This window comes from Adiantum capillus-veneris, chromosome 2 (genome assembly GCF_014529385.1).
Source record: "Adiantum capillus-veneris isolate H3 chromosome 2, ASM1452938v2, whole genome shotgun sequence".
Classification (NCBI taxonomy): Eukaryota; Viridiplantae; Streptophyta; class Polypodiopsida; order Polypodiales; family Pteridaceae; genus Adiantum; species Adiantum capillus-veneris.
The window spans coordinates 44,331,001-44,350,108 of record NC_140932.1 but is presented as its reverse complement, the minus strand read 5'-3'; positions in this window follow the sequence as shown (position 1 = coordinate 44,350,108).

Here is a 19,108-nt window from a genome sequence, read left to right as displayed (position 1 = left end):
TCAGCCCTTTCCTCATCAAGTACATCATGTACATCTGCATCAGTAATAGGTTGATCTAAAACATTTTCAGAAACCCCCATAGGCTGTACATTTGCCTCATTGGAACTTACATTCGTATTTCCACCATTGAAAAGAGGCAACAAAGTGTCATAAATGTCTTGTGAGCTTACATTACTGTCTCTAGTACATGATAGCAAGGGCTGAACAGAATCTTTCACAAACACTACATCCCGAGAAACCAGAATACGTTTTGTTTGCGGATGATACAACCTGTAACCTTTGCTTTCAGCACTATAACCAACAAAAATACATTTGACAGCCTTATCATCCAATTTTCTGCGCTGCACTTGTGGCACCAAAGCATATGCCAAACAGCCAAAAACACACATGTGCTCAATAGAAGGCTTTCTATCATGCCATGCTTCATACGGAGTAATAGACTGCAAAGCATTCGTAGGACACCTGTTAAGTACATAAGTGGCACACATAATGGCCTCAAGCCAAAAAGAATGCGGCAAAGCTTGACTTTTGACCATACATCGTGCCATTTCCGTCAGTGACTTGTTTTTCCTCTCAGCAACACCATTTTCTGAGGTGTATAAGGCACTGTACATTGGTGTTTTATCCCACGACTAGCCGGAAATGCATTAAATTCATGAGACATATACTCCCCCCCTCGATCGGAACGGAGGGTGCCCATAGTACATTTCGAGACATTTTCAGCCATAGCCAAAAATTGTTTGAAGCACATAAAAACTTCGGACTTCGCTTTAAGCAGAAATACCCATGCATGCCTGGAGTAATCATCAATGAAAGTCACAAAGTACAGGTAATTGCCCAAGGACGGAGTTTGCATGGGCCCACAAACATCACTATGCACAAGCTGCAACCTGCATGTGGCCCGAACTGAGCCATCCTTTGGAAATTTAGAACGCTGCATCTTATCCAAAATACAGCCTTCACAAACATGTTTGACAGGTGCTTCAAGAGGCGGCAAAGAAGCAACGATATCATATTTCTGCAAACGCAGCAAACTGGCAAAATTTAGATGACCAAAACGTGCATGCCAAAGTTTTGCATCTGAAATAGTCCTTGAATCTGCAACAACATTTGAAAAATTTTGTCCACACTTGCCATACAAAGTGAGCTTATACAGCCCACGGCACAAAAGGCCAGATGCAACAATTTCATCACCAAAACTGAGATCATGAACTGTACATCTGTCATCCACAAATTTGACTACAAGTCCAAGTCTAGCAAGTGCGGATACAGACAAGAGATTCTTCTTGATCCCAGGTACATAAAGTGCATCAACAAGTGTGAAGGAACTGCCATTAGCAGCAGTGAGCACAATCTTTCCAACTCCTTGAACTGGATAAGAGGCGTTGTTGGCACAAGTGACTGAATTCCCATGAGGGACAGACTCAAGAGAGGTAAACAATTCACGATGTGAGGTAATGTGCTTTGTAGCACCACTGTCGAAATACCACACATGTGAATTTGCAGCAACTGACAAGCATGCATCACGGACAACAGGATTGTAAGTGCACTCTGCGCTAAAAGCCCATTCTACATCAACATCAGCATTACAATCTCCTTTCACAGAAGACTCAACAATGGCTGCATTTGTAGTGGAACCAGCATTTGCAGTGGAACCACCCTCTTTCTTCTTAGCCTCTTTGGCCTTCAACTTAGGACACGACTTGATCAAGTGATCATTGGCTTTACAATAATGGCAACACATCTTCTTTTTGCCCTTATCACCAGAATTGCCAGACGAAGTGCTGCCAGCAAAGGCATTATGAACAAAATTTTTGCCACTTGCAGCAGAACCATAAGAAGTGGCTGCATTACTGCTACCACCCTTTCTTTAAGAAGCAATAAAAGCCTGTTCAACTGCACGCTGCCTAGTCCTGTTTTTCCTGGAAAGTGACTCTTGCAACAGCAATGTGCATAATGCATCAAACTTGACAACTTCAGGATTTCCTTGGGTCATAAGTCTCCAAGTACTAGGAAAAGTCTGGTAGGAATCTGGTAAGGCATCAAGAACAGTCTGCACAAGGGAACTATCTGAAATGACTTCACCTGCAGAAATAAGCTGCTCATTGATATCCTTGACACGAGCAAGAAAAGTGTCTATATCATCTTCCTCATGCATAATCTTCGACTCCAGCTCTGTACGTAGCAAAGCAATTTTAGCCTCATTGCGGCTTGCATAAAGACCTGCTAAAATATCCCAAGCCTGTTTTGCAGATTTTGCTGAACGGATGTGAGGAACAATGGTGCGCTTCACAGACAACGCAATCAATGCATGAGCCTGCGCATCCTTAACATCCCAGCGAGCTTGTTCTGCCGTAGGCAAAACAACTCTAATAGCTACAATCCTTGTAGCAAGACCTGCAACATCCTCAACATTGCCTACATCCTCAGAACCAGGACGTACATCAATGCCCTGCACAATGTTCCAGACACCCTTTGACACAAGAACATGTTGCATCATATAAGCCCACATAAGGTAGTTGTCCCCATCCAACCTGTCCATAGCAACAAACATCTTGAACACATCTGTGTTGTTGTTGTCAGCCATGGTAAATGCTGCACCTGATGTGAAAATTGCCCGATAATAGGAGAAATGGAGTGGGAACAACCTGTGCTATATAGCACAAACCGTAGAAGACTCTAAGGCACCTGTTATGCAAAAAACGGAATTGACAAAAATTATGCACAAAATGACGAAATAGCATGTGCAGTACTGCCTGTAGTGGAAACGGAGGCCGAAATGAGCCCAAATCAAAATTCTGAGCAGACCAAGCTCTTTGAGCAATCCCAAAAATTTTTGTCGACCTGTGATTGCTCACCAAAGCTCACTGAAATCGGAGAAAGTGAGCAGGCGTGTGCTGGAGTAGCTGGCGACTAAGCCCGGGAGGACGTGACCTGCTCTGATACCAATTGGTTGAATTAGGGTTGCAGAGAAACACACACAGCTTGGAGAAGACGAAGGAAGCTCAAGGCACACAATAGAGAGTGTGTTACTTAGTGTGCAATGGAAAAATAGATAGCCCTAGAGTGATGGGCGTATATACAATGCACGGGGGAAAAAACCTCCTAAAGAGGGAAAAAATGCCCCGGCGGTCCTAGTGTGTTCACACACATCACTACCACATGTATATGGTAACATGATCAAATGGCATCCTATTACACCTAGGTATATTAGAATTCTGTTGCCTATTACTCGTGTGCCCTTCATTTGGCTTGGCCTCCCTAGTAGTTTGGCTTTCATGTTCTACAGAATGTCTATGATTGAGATTCACTAGTCTTGTATTTGACTCAGTAAAGGTTTCTAAAAACTATTAACTTTGTTGTTTTTCCCTTTTATGATCCAAAAATACTGCATTTAAATCTATCTCAGATATGGGAAATGTGTTCATTGATGGTAGCATTTGTTTGATCTTCTTGGTTCAATATTTCCTATATAGCTCATTGGCTGCATTTCCCTTTTTCAAAATTTGGCATTGTTTATCTTGAACTGATTTTTTCTAATGGGTCCCTGGATTGTTAGTGTTTGGTGTGCATAGTCATGTATGGCTCCTGCACTTTTGAGGCGTGGTCTTCTTATAACATACTATATACTCCTTGAACATCTAGTACCAAGAAACTTGTTTTGAACTTTTCTGAGACTACCCTCATCTGAAGATTGTCAATCAAACCACTAGCCTTGACTATCCTCCAGTCTGCCATTCAGGTCTTGAAAGGAGATGGTTTCATTTCTTGAATTCCCAATCTTTGTCTGACATGCTCACCAGCACCGCCATCCAGTATGGAACCTGACAGTGGTTCCTAATGTTTTGTAATCTTATAGTTAATCTGGATAATTGGAACTTTGTCATTTTTTAATTCAGCCAAGTCAATAGTCATTGCATCTAACTCTTTCTTCCTTTGCTTCATGATAAAACTGGTAGCCTTAGGCAAAGCTCTTTTGATGTCGTACAATTCAATAGTTATCGTCTAGATTTTCTCATAGACCTTGACATAGATCTGGTCTTGTTCATTTCAGGAGCTTCTATTTGAGCTTGATGATCTCCCTTTTGGATAGCTATCCTCATACTGCCATGCGTCTATTGGCCTTCTGTGTCTACTAGCTGATGGATCCTATTGTGGTGAATAAAATTGTTGCTTTTGAATATTTTTTGTCCCCAAATCCAATTTATAAGCCTTAGCCAAGTCCACCTTGACTTGCTAGACATTCTTCTTGAGGTGTTCCTCTAAGCCCTTTACTTTTTCTTCATCTTCTTTCCTAGCATTGTCCTTACCAAATTCTTTATCTAAGAGTTTCTTCTCCAAAGGCTCTGGAGCCTTTGACAAAATCCATTGAATGGTTTTGGCCTTTGAGCACGAGTCTTGCCTTTTTTTTGCATCTTCTTTGCCATATCCTCAATGATTTTGGCCGCTAGTGTCCTTTTGCTCTTGCCATACGTCCACCTCCTTGGAATTTTCCTTGGCCTTTTGTAAGGGATCTCTCTAACATAAGATTTGTGACGAAGAAGGCTACAACATAGTTCCCTGTTTTACGTTGAATTTTTTGAAAGAGGCTAATGAGAACTGTGAGTTTGAGAGTAGTGAAATCAAAACAAGTAGCTATGTCATGGACGATGCTACAAAAGAACAAGCCATGTGAGTAGATAAGCAACATGAAGATGTCATCATCGACATACTTGAAAAATCAACAATAATTTTTTTGGAGGAACTAACTCTTTGCAAATAATGCAAAATAGAAAGCACATGAATAAGAAATATGGACAAGTCCCACACAATATGTTCAGCAAAGTCAAGATTAGGAGAAGAATAACGAAAGTGTGAAAGATCAATTGTCTCCTACATTGATCAAATTCCACTTATGCAGGAAAACACGACTCAAAGTTGCATGGTTAACTATAATAAATCCTTGTGCTACAAAGAATTTATTATCTTAAATCACTTGAATAATGATGGGAAAGCCACCCATAAAAGAGCTAGAAGAAATAGTGTAGACAAGTTCTAAAACACAATTCTTAGCTTTGGTGTGGTAGAAGCTATACTCAAGTTGAATTTTGGGAAATTGCAAACACATTCTACATCATAGACTCCCATCACATCAAAGAGAGTCTAATCCTAACAAAAAGCTTGATAAACATTTTAGTCGGACAACAATAAAGAGAGGTACCAATTACAATCATGAAAGTCTTGAAAGCATCTCAAGCCCATGTAAAAAAGACACAATGATTCATGACTACAAAAAGTAAAACTAAATTAAACACTAGAGGAGATGAACCTTGCAAGTCATCTTGACCTTCAACAAATCTCCACCAAACCTCATCCAAAGCCTACACATTGAAAATCAAACCATCGATAATGCAATGGAAACCTAAGAAAAAAGTTTTTCAACCAAAATTTCCATCGCAACAAAAGCCTTTCAAGAAAGTAAAAGGAATCAACCAGGTGATGAAATACAAAGAGCACAATAAAATCAAAGATATCAATAAGTTTTCACAATCCATAGTGGGGATAAAGGTTGCAAAGGATGCAACAAAACAAAATGCTAATCAATGGCAAGAGCTGATCAAGAACAATTCATCACATTGAGCCAATGTATCCTTCCATAAGATCTTTGAAGTGGAAACATGTGGAGAAAGCATTTATTCCAAGCACTCATGTCAAGTCAATGATCCTATCTAGATTGAATATTCATGAGTAGCAAAGGAACATGAGCACATGGGATGGATAGCTTCTTGTTATAGCTTGGAAGCGTGAGGAATTTATGGGTACCAAAGCCACTAATGAAATTCTATGCAGAGAAGTCAAAGACAATTAAGGCATCAAGAAATCATCAACCATGAAAGGAAAAGAAGTTGGGTAGAGTTAATTATGGGTACCAAATCCATGAATGAAATTCTATGCAGAGAAGTCAAAGACAATAGGCATCAATAAATCATCAACCATGAGTTGGGTAGAGTTAAAAGAATGCAAGGACATCAGTCAAACGCTTTACCTCCCAAGAACCTTTTAGCAGGCAAGGGAAGTGGGTATTAAAGTCTCAGGTTGCAATTTTTTTTATAAAGGAGTCCATTTACACTTGGTCACTAAGATCAAATGCTAAAAATCAACAGAAGACTATTTCTGTCAATCTATTTGAAGCACAAGGTTTATCAAGGTAGCACATGAATGAAGGTTCCAAGATACTCTCATGATCTAAGACAAACTCTAAACAAGGGGCACATAGCAAGACCTACACTCTTGTACAATAACCTACTTGGAGAGTAAGTAAACAATGGAGTCTTTAAATTTAAGAAGGAAAAGAGCACAGGGTGAGTTGTAGATTCACAAAAAACCAAACATATATGGTAGAGAAAAACTCTCTTGCCCATTAGGTCCTTCAACAATCCTCTTTTTGAGGATCCAATTACAAGTTTTGAATGCATGTTTGCGGTAAACGTGAGAGTTTGAATCAAGTCACTAGGATGCAAAACGCATCCTTTGGCATAGTTTGAGTCAATAGCTAAGCCAATAAATGGGCAAGGCTTTAGTCCCAAAGCTTTAAGTGATAATTCTTTTGGTCTAAGGGTCTTAGCTATTCTAAGTAAAGAGTTGCACATATTTACATCGTGTCGCTTATGCTAGTGTAGGTGAGTATTTTAAGTTCAATGAGGTGAAGGAGAAAGTCCAAAAGACACCCACACATTGAACATAGTGAGTTTTGAGTGTGGAAACTTCTAAATAAAAAAACCTTCTCAGAAACATGGAAGCTGTGGAGATGTCTTTTGATGTCACATGTGTGACACTTGTTTGTTGAAGCATCTGTGAACTCCACTTTTTGCATTGCATGCCTTCCTTGACAATTTTCTTGTATACATATAGAGTGTCCCATAATTGGCACTCGCATTAGGAACTCTTCTTGTGTTTCTCCTAAGTACTAATACTCACCTTGCATGAACAGGTACTTAAAATCCAAGTGCCCAACTCCCATAAGAGTGTATACTAAAGGAACTTTTTTACCACTGGGTTTTCCCTTTTGGAAATCCAAGTTTTAAACCCTAGGATAGAAACACTCATCACCATATTATTGTATATATTACCTCTATATAGTACATTAGCAATAAGGAAATTTCTACCAATGCTCAACAAAAAAGAATCAGAGCAAGGACATAGGATTTAAGCTATGCTTTGTAGAGAGTAAATCTAGTCTTCAAGGTCATCAATAAAGCTCCAATAGATAAATTGGGAAACAAATGAAGAGGAAATTTAGGTCAAATTTGAGGCCAAGGAGTGCATTTAGAAACCTCCAAGCCATGCAAGCTTGTCAACCACTATCTTCACAAATCACAAGATCAAAGCTCAAATCCACAAAAGTTTGATAGTAGAGGCTCATCTAAATGTAATCTATCAGACTACATCATCAAAATCAACACAATTATCAAAACATGGATCAAAATCCATGCACCTCCACATAGTGGTAGAAGAAACGAAGGTCAATTGATACATCAATTGTGTTGTATACCCCAACACTGTGCCAAATCAAGTAGGAAGATTGAACAACACTCCAAAACACCAAGCAATAGCATAGTAGCCTCACAATTGGTGATGAATAGTCAAAGAGCCTAAATCAATAGTAGATGTAGCCAAAATGTAGTAGAATCTAAGTACATGCCTCATCACAAAATCAACTATCCATGGAGGCTAAGTGCGCAAAGGAACAAACATCACATATAGTCATTTTCACCTCCAAAAAGTGCTAAAAAATAGGATTTGGGTAAATCACGCAAATATATGGCCATAAAACAAAAAATAGGGGATTTCTTGATGAAAAAAAATGTCTCAACCAACTAGAACACACCAAGACATAAATCACTCAAGGAAGGGGGGGTGTCATCAAGTCAAAAGGAGTTTTGCAGCTCTTCACCCAAAGACAACCACCCAAAGACCATCCTGCACATGGTTGTGTCAAGGGACAACACAAGTTAAGAAGAAGGGAGTGTTTGGAGGTGCCAACTATGGATAGCCAATCTATCAACTTTCGGCTAAAGTTCTCATTTCTAATCCTGGTTATATTCTACAAATTTTAAATATAGAGAGAGCTCAATGATTATGATAAAAGTGGATTTGTTCCACTTACTTTTTATGTAGATATAAATTGCCCATGGGAACTAAAACTAGAATCATTTTTAGAAGCCCTAGGTGTAGAAGTTACTCCTTAAAAAGATAGAAAAAAGTCCTTACGTGCAAAGTAGAGAAATGAGAGAAGCTACTGTGTAATTGACATATCTTGCAATCTGATGATCCAAATCAATTTCTGTTAGTGCTTTGTATTTCTCTCCTCTTGCTCTATCTTTTGAATTTATTCATTGTCAATTTTGTGAGAATTTACATCATGTTGTGTGAGCCTTAATTCTCTCTCAGGAGCCTTAATTCTCTCTCAGGAGAGGTGCACTATGTAATCATGTTAATGTACCACATGAGTTCAGCAAGAGGGGGTTTTTAATTCAAAATTTTTAGGAAAATTAACAGAGATCCATTATTAGAAGGGTTTTTTATATTCTATTTTGTAACAAAAACCCTAGGGGTCATTTTATTCATTCAAACATGCTAGAAAAGGAAATTTTTTAAATATTATCCGAATGCACGTTATATAGGAGGGCCTCTCAATAGTGTACCCCCGAGAATTTGTTGTTTTGGTGATATTTTCAAAGTTAAATGTTAATCTTTTGATAGGAGGCTCTTTTTAAACATTAGGAGGTTCTATTAGACCACTTCTATTCATGTTTTGCTGACTTAAAAAGCAATGAATCATGATTTATGTACCTCTCAAAAATGGGATCACAAGGTCCATATAGACTCTATTAGCCCTTACCTATAGTCTTCTAGAGTTTTGTAGCATTTTTTAACTCTTAAGCTAAGAAACCATTGGATGATTAACTGGTGTGAGGACTATATGCTTGACAAGATTGATTGTGGATTATTGATTTGTGGTTGCTCTTGTGCATCTTTGTGTGTAGGTTCACTCCATTGTGTACCTCTCAAAAATGGGATCACAAGGTCCATATAGGTTCTATTATCCCTTACCTATAGTCTTCTAGAGTTTTGTAGCATTTTTTAACTCTTAAGCTAAGAAAGCATTGGATGATTAACTAGTGTGAGGACTATATCCTTGACAAGATTGATTGTGGATTATTGATTTGTGGTTGCTCTTGTGCATCTTTGTGTGTAGGTTCACTCCATTGTGATTGACAACCCAACGTGTCTTTGTGCCCCATCTAGTTTGCTTCCCTAAGGACTTACATATATTGTGCGAGTGCTAGATAGTTATGCTATAGATATTGTCACGTGATGATGTGTTAACATTGATAAATTGTAGAGCTACAAAGTCCACAAGCTTCAATTTATACTTTATATACTCTTTAGTAGATCCTTGAAACATCTCCTAGATTTTCTTGGATATCTTCTATTTGGAGTCCACAAGAGCACCCTCAAAATTGAATTCTAGCGGAGTTTTTGCTTGAGGTTGTTGGCAGCGTCCAACACCAACAGCTGTTTACCTCTTCTTCATGAGCATATTTTGCCAGTTATTATGTATAGAGTCACGTGCTCTCAATGAGTTCCACATTGTATCTATTATCCCCACTTTATGTGCCTTGGGAATCCGGCCATTTGTTTTTAAATCCCTAGGCATATAAGTGAATTGTAGGTCATGTGAAAGGGGAGATATCATTTTGAGAGAAGTTTAGAGTAGAGAAGAAGAACAAAGAGGCTATGGAGATGGAGACTTGGAGCTGCATGTACTCTCTTCACAAACTGGTTAAGCATGCAATGAAGTTGAGTCCTGTTGCTTCTCTCTTTGCTTTTCCTTCAAGTTGTGTATTAGTGTCTTGATTTGTGTGTGTTAAGAACTAATTGGCCTCTAATTGCTTGACTGCCTATTGTGTGTTTGATTATGGTGTTGTGTGCATAATTAGATTAGTGTGTATATTAGGATTTGTGCATGCATTTCCCTAATTGTAACCCCATGAGCTCGGTGAGCTCATGATTAGGATGTGCTTACAAGCATTGGTAGAGAATGCAATGAAGAGTGTATTAGCATAAGGTTTAGCATGTGCGCAAAACTAATCCCTTCCATTAGTTCTCTCTTCTCTCTAATCTAGATGAACTCTCATGATTTCCCCACTCTTTTCTTACTCATTACTCTAACACACTCACCCATGTGATGCTTCCATACCCTAGCCGGGTCACTACCATCCACGGATTGATGATTTTGTTGATGCATTGGAGCTATGCTACAAGGGAGCCAACATTTGACGTCATTGCTAGGGATGGTAGCCTAAGCTAGAGGATATTCTTTGGGAAGATTGATTGTTTACGTGTAAAAAATCCCCTTCTTTTTCACTCTTTGATCACTAATTTGTGACTAATCTACTAAAAATTTGTGTGCTAAACATATATGTGTGTGATTAATTAGAGGCTTGGAAATCACTCTTTTGAAAGAAAACTGAAAAAATTTCATGTGGAATTGGGTGATTTTAAGTGTGTAATCAAGGAATTTTTACTAATTATCCTCTTTAATTACTCACTAATTGTATATAACTTTAATGTAATGCATAGATAAATCAAGCATTGGATGTGTGCTCATTGCTAAAATGTGTTTAATTCCCATGAATTTGATGTTACACATAAGTCTTTTGTGATTGGTTGTGTGTAGGTGAATTGCGGTTAAGCTACTAAGTACACACACATGTGTGTTGGTATCATTGAAGTTAGAATTTGACGCAATTCTTGACGTAAATGTGAGTGCATTAACCCACTCAATTTCTGATATGTGTGAAAGTTTTAATTGAAAATCAAGCACATCAAAATTCGTGCAATCTTGTGTGTATTGGTGTGTGCCTATATGTAGGCAAAGTGCACAAAATTGAGTGCAATTGTATGGCAATTTTGATGCCAATCAATGAATTTGAAGTATTTGGATGTTTATGGTTATCAAATTGATTATGCTGAATGGTCTTGAGTATGCTAATTGTGCCGTTATGCTATTGAAATTGCGGTAGAATTATGTGTGTGTAAGCTAGTAAGTGTGTTAATTATGCATAATTACACACTTTCAAATTGATTTTGATGATTGAAGTAATGTGAAAATGAGATATTGCAAATGTTGTTTTGATTGTGAATTTTGGGCCGATGTGTATAAATTTTTTAGTTAGACCACTAATTAGACAAATTTTTGGGTCAAATTTGAGTCGAAAACGGTAAAAAATGGTCCAAAATGGTTCAAATTAGAGTGGCATATTGATGATTGATTGATTGGATGTCGTAATTACATTTCCAAGTGCTAAAAATTGAGCTAATTTGGTTGCATACTTTTCAATAGGTCTCAGGATTTTCGAAAGACATCACCAAACGATCTCTAATTGAGGTGCTTCTTTTTGAAAAATTATGCATCTCAAGGTTCTATTCATTTCTTTGGACTAAGATTACACAGCTGGATTTCCATTCCGGGTGTGTTTTGACCCCCCTTTTGTAGTTAGAGTGTGTTCGCATGTAGAAATGCTAAGATTCAAGATTTTGTAGATCTACATTTTGGTGGTGCAATTAAAGCTTCAGTTGAGTGCAGTGTTCACAAATACTTTTTGGTATTGTGATATAAATATATGGTATGCATATTGTGGTTATAGGTGGTAAGTGATGCTTGAAGTTCTCAAAGAGCTCAAAGAAGATGAACATGGAACTTTTTTGACAACCTATAGAAATTACAAAGGAGTGAAGACTCTTCTTAGTCTCTGCTTTAAGCCCATTACAAAGGAAGAATCTACCCCTTCCCTAAAAATACCTATTTCTTTAACTAATACCCCTAATTTGTTTACTTCTTTTATGAATCCATCTATTACTTCGAGTTCTAACTTTGGTAGAGGAAAACCTAAAAGCTATATTAGTAGAGGGAGAGCCAACAATCTTCCTATCAAACATCTTCTTGATATGTGATTGCAATATTTTTAGGTTTTTACCAATCTGGCGGGCAAAAAGATATTGAATAGAAAGAAGGAGGCTCAGAACTAGTTTTTTGTGCATTGTCTTTTTGTTAACAAAACTCTAGAATTGTACCCACCTATATCTATTTTTATGGATCTTCAATCAATATTTTGGTAATACTTCACTACTTAATTTTGTTATGTTTGGCTGGAAATACACATATCCACTAAGAAATTTGGTTTACAATACTAACTTTTTAAGATTACACATCACTCTCACTTGTAATTGCACTTATCATACGAAGTTTACATCACATTTTGATAAATTTGGCTCACACATATGTACTTCAAACTTAGACATTTGCGAGGATCATGAGATTCATGCATTGCTGAACAAAGGATTAAATCATATTCCCCTCCCTCCACTTAACTCTCACTTTGCTTTTTTTTCCCTTCTTAACTACTTAAACGACTCGATTAGTGAACTCCAACTGGAGTCAGAGATGCTCTACACCCTCTCTCAACTACTTTTTCACAACTTTTCAAACAAAGTAGTAAACCTGAACCCACAATGGCTTAGTACGGACACTACTTGGTTTACTCTTAATACACTCACAAAAATTAGAGACCTAGCATCTAAATTCTTTATTGTGGGTTTGGACAAGGCTGGAAATACAACTACAATTGTCTGTAAAACAACTGGTACATTTGGCTGCACTTGAAAGATCGAATGGTGATGAATTCTCCATCTCTCCTCTTAACCCAATTGATACTGGGAATCTGCTTACATCTCAACTTCAAGAAATAGGTTACGACTCTGTTAACAAAGAAGTACCTATACTTTTTCCCACTTACAAAGCACATATACATAAATTTAGATGGATCTCAAATGCCTTTAATGGAATTTATATAGAAATTACAGACTGCATGACCAAATCTCTTAATGAAATCCTAATAGAACTAGAACTCCATTGTGCAACTAAACAAAAAACCACTCGCGAGTTTCTTGAGATCAGTTACAATCCATTTTGGATAATTAAGAATAGTACCAAACTATTTTTAAACCTCTTGGAACATATTACACAAGTCTATACGACAAACATTACACAATGCTACGAAAACATTCCCATTTTTGGACCTAATTTTTTTTGAAATATATACAAAAGAAAAAAAGAGGAATAAACAAAAAAATAAAAAATAAAAATAAAAATAAAAAGGGAGAAACTAAAAAAAAACAAAAAAATAATCATACACACACACATGCACACTTAATATATATACACACACACACAACGCCCACAAGTGCACACCCACTAAAAAAGGGTACTAAAAAAAAACTAATAAAGATTCTCTCTCTCTCTTTCTCTCTCTCTCATCCTTCTGCGTGCCATGTTGGCGCCCCACCTTCTCCCACAAATCACATTGGCTCTCCTCTGTTTCCTGCATCCTCGCCCACGGCCAGCTGCCCCATTGCTTTGAGGTAACTTTTATTTATTTAATTCAATATTTATTGCATGTCCAATTACATTTCATTTCATTTTTTTGTAACATCATTTCGTTTTTGTTTTGTTGAATTGAGTTTAATTTAATTTAATTTTTATGTCATTTCATTTCATTTTCATTTCAATTTTGTTTGTTTTAAATTCCATTTTAATTTCATTTGTTTATCCAAAATAAGGTTTAGCGTGTGCTCTTAGCTTGTCACCATAGCTGGCTCTATTTACCCCGGTCAGCGGGTTCACCAAATTTGTCAAAGTGTACGTTTCTCCAAGGTTGACCAGGAAAGCATCAGGCCTCTGGTTGTAGATAGGAGCTTTGTAGACATTCAAACTAGGATAAACAAGTGCAAATAGACTTAATTAAGGTTTAATACATGTAATATTGGTGATTAGAGAAAGTTTAAGAGGAAATACTACAAATAGAACATTATTAATTGATACGACACGATAAGAAACATAGATTTGAGACTTAAGAGATGCTGTTAGTTGGCAGGTGATATATCTTAAGATTTATAATTGCTCTTTTAAAATTCTGTTGCATATGCATGCGTTGGTATGCCCTTTGAATTGCAACCCTTGGATTAGAAATTTTCCTTGAGTAGCACCATCGTCGAGTCCTCTCGTGCTCCTGGTGCTTCTTCACTTTCTTGATAGTCTCCATGTCAGGACAAGGGTAGGAACAGTCACGGCCAAGGGCCACGATGGACATGCAGTCAAGGGGGCCCCTATATTTAGCAGGCCAAGGGCCCATATAGGGCATGGTTGGGTGGAGATTAGCATGTTCCAGTCCCCTTGCCCTTTCACTGGTATTTAAGCTCAGGGGGAGGGGAGAGCCATGGAGGAGGGGAAAGGACTCTCTCTCTCTCTCTTTAGGTCTCTCTCTCTCTCTCGATCGAAGAAGAAGGCAATCCCTCTCTCTCTCTCTCTCTCTCTCTCTCTCTCTCTCTCTCTCTCTCTCTCTCTCTCTCTCTCTCTCTCTCTCTCTTCATGGAAGCTCCGACAGGAAGGGGACGAGCAACAAGCTTTGGAAGAAGCTTGGCGTTCTTGTTTTCTCTCAGAATCAAAGTATCTTTTCTCTCTCTCTCTCTCTCTCTCTCTCTCTCTCTCTCTCTCTCTCTCTCTCTCTCTCTCTCTCTCTCTCTCTCTCTCTCTCTCTCTCTCTCTCTCTCTCTCTCTCTCTCTCTCTCTCTCTCTCTCTCTCTCTCGGAATTGAGATGCTCGCGGGATGCAGCCCCTGCAGACTTGAAGGGAGCAAGGTTTTGTTGGTGGGAAACCGGGTTTGCGAGAAGGAGGGCTGCCGGCGGACCTACACCAAATGGGCAGAGGCGGGTGTCTACGACATTACAGGGCTGGCGGGAGCAATTCCCGTCACTATGGGGCTCCATGTTGAGCAACCCAATTCGTCCCAGGCCTGGTTTCACTGACGGGCGCGAAGCTGCCATCGCTGCGCAGGAGGCAAGTAGGTATTTTTTTGAGTTTTTTTATTTGGTGTTCTCACCTTGGCCGCCCACGGTGGTAGAGCCTTGGACTACCAAGATTAAGGAGGGGTGCCCACTGTCGGCCCCCATCCTCTCCTTCCGTGCTTTGCCACGACTAACAAGGCACAATATTGCAGAATTTCTGCAACCTCAGCAAAAGCAAAACACATTCACAAATATGCAGAGCTTGAGTCTTGCGCAATCATGCAAGATGAACCAGGACTACATGCATCGCAAGGCTTCATAGTTGCTGCTGGTCAATCACAATCTTCATCGAGCACGGCAAAGTTGTTTGGTATATGGGAGATGCCTCATGGTGCATCCAATAGCATTTCAAGAGATTGACAACCATTACAAAGCCATGCACAGTGTTGTCACAGTAAGGGCATCGCATGCACGACCTTTGGGAAATATTTCGGCACGGATGGACATGTTTCTCCTACGGTTTCCGCCGTTCGACCTGGACTTCTAAGAGTTGGTAAGAAAGTCAACTTTAATATTTTCAATGATAACTTCTTTGAATCTCGCAGATCTATCTGCATTATACGCAGAACAAGCAAAGCATGGAGCAATTTGAGCATGTTCGGGTCTACAATTATAGCTATCAAATTCCCAGTTTTGGTTTGGAAATTTTTGATCCTCGGCAATGTTTGCTCCTCTGGGTCAAGCAAGGCTTATGCCATACTGGTATAGGCAAGGCCTGTGGCATTTAAAGTGCCAATATTTGGCAAGGCCAACCACTGATTACACTTTCACGAAGTTGTAAACCAAGTTTGCTAAGACATGGCTCCTCGACCAGTTGTTTGTCATTGTTGAAATCAGACAACAATCAATAGGATCTATCCATTCTCAACAAGCGTGCTTAGACGAGTTTTCTATGCCATCCTAGGAGCAGAGCTCCATTTACAAATCCTCAGGATTACAATAATCCAACCAATTAGGTACAAGGTACATACTTTGCATGAATTTTTTCTTTTGTTTTTTCACTACATAATACAATTCGACATGGTTGAGTAAGCTGTGAATGCCCTTGTCAACTGGCAAGCATAACCTGGCAAGCGTATCTGGTTCCTATTCGCATCAGAACTACATGAGAACTTATGTGAAGCAAGGCTTCCTTTTGGTATTTGGCATCGCGTTTTCCACAGTATGGAATATGCTTTTAGCATACGAATTGGGAAACAATTGCCATAATTTTACATTCCATGCATGTGTATATGATACATATACCAACTCCCGTGCATAATTCATCTGGCTATGTGCTGAAATCAAAGAAACTACCAGAAACCTGAACTCCATACGTTGTTAAGGGAAGCAAGGCTTCCAATTCGACATCTTGCATTGACATTTTCTCGTCTGGCTTACGCTATGAGCATAAAACCTTGGAGGAATTTGTTAGTTTGTTAGCGTGTTCTTTTATTACATGCCAAGAGGGTGTATATGATATACACGAAAACTCTCTCTCGTGCAGTAGCTATGGCTATCAACCATCTTCCAATGAGCTTTTTCCTTCAGAATTTCAAGACAGCTGGTTCCAACGGGATGACTAGGTTAGACAATTTTAAGTTTTACTTGTTTTTCATGTTTTCACATTTATTCTGGACATATTGTACGTTGTGCAAAGCAAAGTGCTTTGACATTTTTACGTGAAGCCAACAAGGCACTTTTTGGCTCTCACGTTTGCGGTTATCGCTCTCGACGAGGGCTTACAATTTTGCATGCAAGGCATGGTGATTGGGTGAATTTAACTCTACCGCCTCATGAATTACGCTTCCGCTATCACACTCGCAACTCTATCAAGGACACAATAAGTGATGGATTGTTTAGTATGGTTTTTGATTGCTGTAGCACGCCACAACACTCAAAGGAACCTAAAAATAGGACTTATTTCACAGGCAAAGTGGCATATTTAAGTCATTTTCGTCCAGTCACGATCCCCTACATGATAAGTGCAACAAGATGTGACTTGTGTTTTCTGTTACATCTCTCGATGCGAGCGTTATACAACCAGATTATTCCATGCTTATAGGATAAGCTGCACGCTACGCATAAGATGCACACAAGCAGGGGTGCAATACATACAAGGTAGTAACTTAAGGAAAGTTCCTCAGTCCAGCATGCTCTCTTTCTCTCTCTTTATTATTTCTCTCATAGAATAATGAAAACTTTCTACGACGCTTTTGAACATGTTTGTTTGAAAGTCAGCTTGAGCCAAGGTGCTCTAACTCTCAGCTAGACATAGGGCAAGACGCCATCTAAATGAGTCTTCATCGGTTCGTTCATTGAACACTAATTGCCATAAGGGCTATGAGCCACACACTACGAGTCATTGTCGGATCTCGGATACGACCCAAAGGTTGACATTCCTTGGGTGATTGTTCTTCTGATCGGACATATCTGCCCAGTGGAATACACCACGAACACCTCGACGTTAATGGACAAGCAAGCGTCTTATCATTACGAATATTTAGGGTGTCATTTTTGCACTCCATGTTTTTAGTGCGACGCTCAAGTGAGTTTTTGATAATCTTAAACTCACATCAGCTGATCTATACCACGGAGTCTAGAGGCAACAACGAGCGGGACTGTTCATACGAGCACACATCTCACTTGTGGGGATCCCTTGCTCTCTCTATAGCACTACGAGTGTCTATGGTACTACAGTTTCGGGGTAAGACCCAGCGGGTGTTTACTATATCACCCCATAGGCATTGAGGATCACAGTTAGATCTATCCCAGTTGTACTTTCAAGGAAAGAAGTCTGCAATCTACTAAGGGATCATGGACAAATTCAACTTTCAAGTTGATTCCCATCATTTTTATATACGGTTGACTATGTTGGTTACCATTACCTGCTAGTTGAGCAGTTTCTACAAAGGGTCTTACCAAGGGGTTGACTACGTAGATTCTACCCAACGGGTTTGGATTACGAAGTCAACACCCAGGGTTTCCCGTGCAATGTTGCTTGGTTTTTCATAGGTGGGAGATGTACTCCTGTGCATTTGAATACGGGTAACTGAACTTTCCGTTCAATCCCCAAGGCCATGCCAAGGACATGTCAAAATAAGTATTTTGGGCCGTAGTGTCCAAAGTACATTATGCTATTATGAATCCACTTGTAGGATTCGATTTGGAACATGTTGTCACATGGGATACAACATGGTCTAGGAACTCAAGGAGTTCAGTTTAGCCAGTGTGGAGCAATGAATGAGGGTCCCTCTCACTCTTGTCACAGAGTGTTTATAGTTACCTCCACACACAAGTACATCTTGTACTTGAAGGATGTTCTTCTTTTAGACATCCTTAGTTGAGACATATTCCACATGTGGTGAATATGAGTCTCTCGGATTGACACTGGTGCCCCCTATTTCAAATATGTGTCACGACAAAGTCCCTATGTGCTGGTCAAATCTGTATTCTAGACCATTTTTTAGCACGACGTATCGGGAGAAATTTCAGTGGCAAAAAATTGTCAGATACTTAGGATGACTCGTTCAGCTACAAGTATTGCTAAACAACATTAAAGATAGTTGTTTATACATATAGCAAGGCTATAAGTTGTTAATGAAAAAGTTTCATTGTCTGTACCAAGAAGTGATCAATGTTTCACCTTCTATTGTGATTCAGACATTTCAGCAAGGCTTGCAAGAGATTGCAACTGAAAGTATTTACTTTCTTTTAGAACTATTTACATTCCTTTTTAATGTGTGCTAGGTGCATCACATTTGCCATAAGTATTGGCAACGATCACTATGGATATACAGGTTCGGATCTGTTTTTTGCTAAATGCATGCACACTACGTGTTATGGGCCCTAGTGTTTAGCAAAGGCTGATTTGGAATGGCATGCATATTCCTCAAGTTGTTGCTTATGAAGCATGTTGCACTCTATGTGCACTATCTCTATGAGATTCCTCATGGGTCTACTAATCACCAAAAGAGGTCATGACTTGGTTTGGGTGTTTGTGGATTTTTCAAGTTAACCATGATGGTTATTCTGGACATTGTTGATTCCTCAACAATGTTATATGCTATTGTGATTCCCCATTTACCAGTCGTCTGGCAAGACTGTCTATAAACCGTGGGGGAAACACACCTCAGTAGTGTCAGTTATCCAAGGGGATAGGCAGATTACAAAGTGTGAG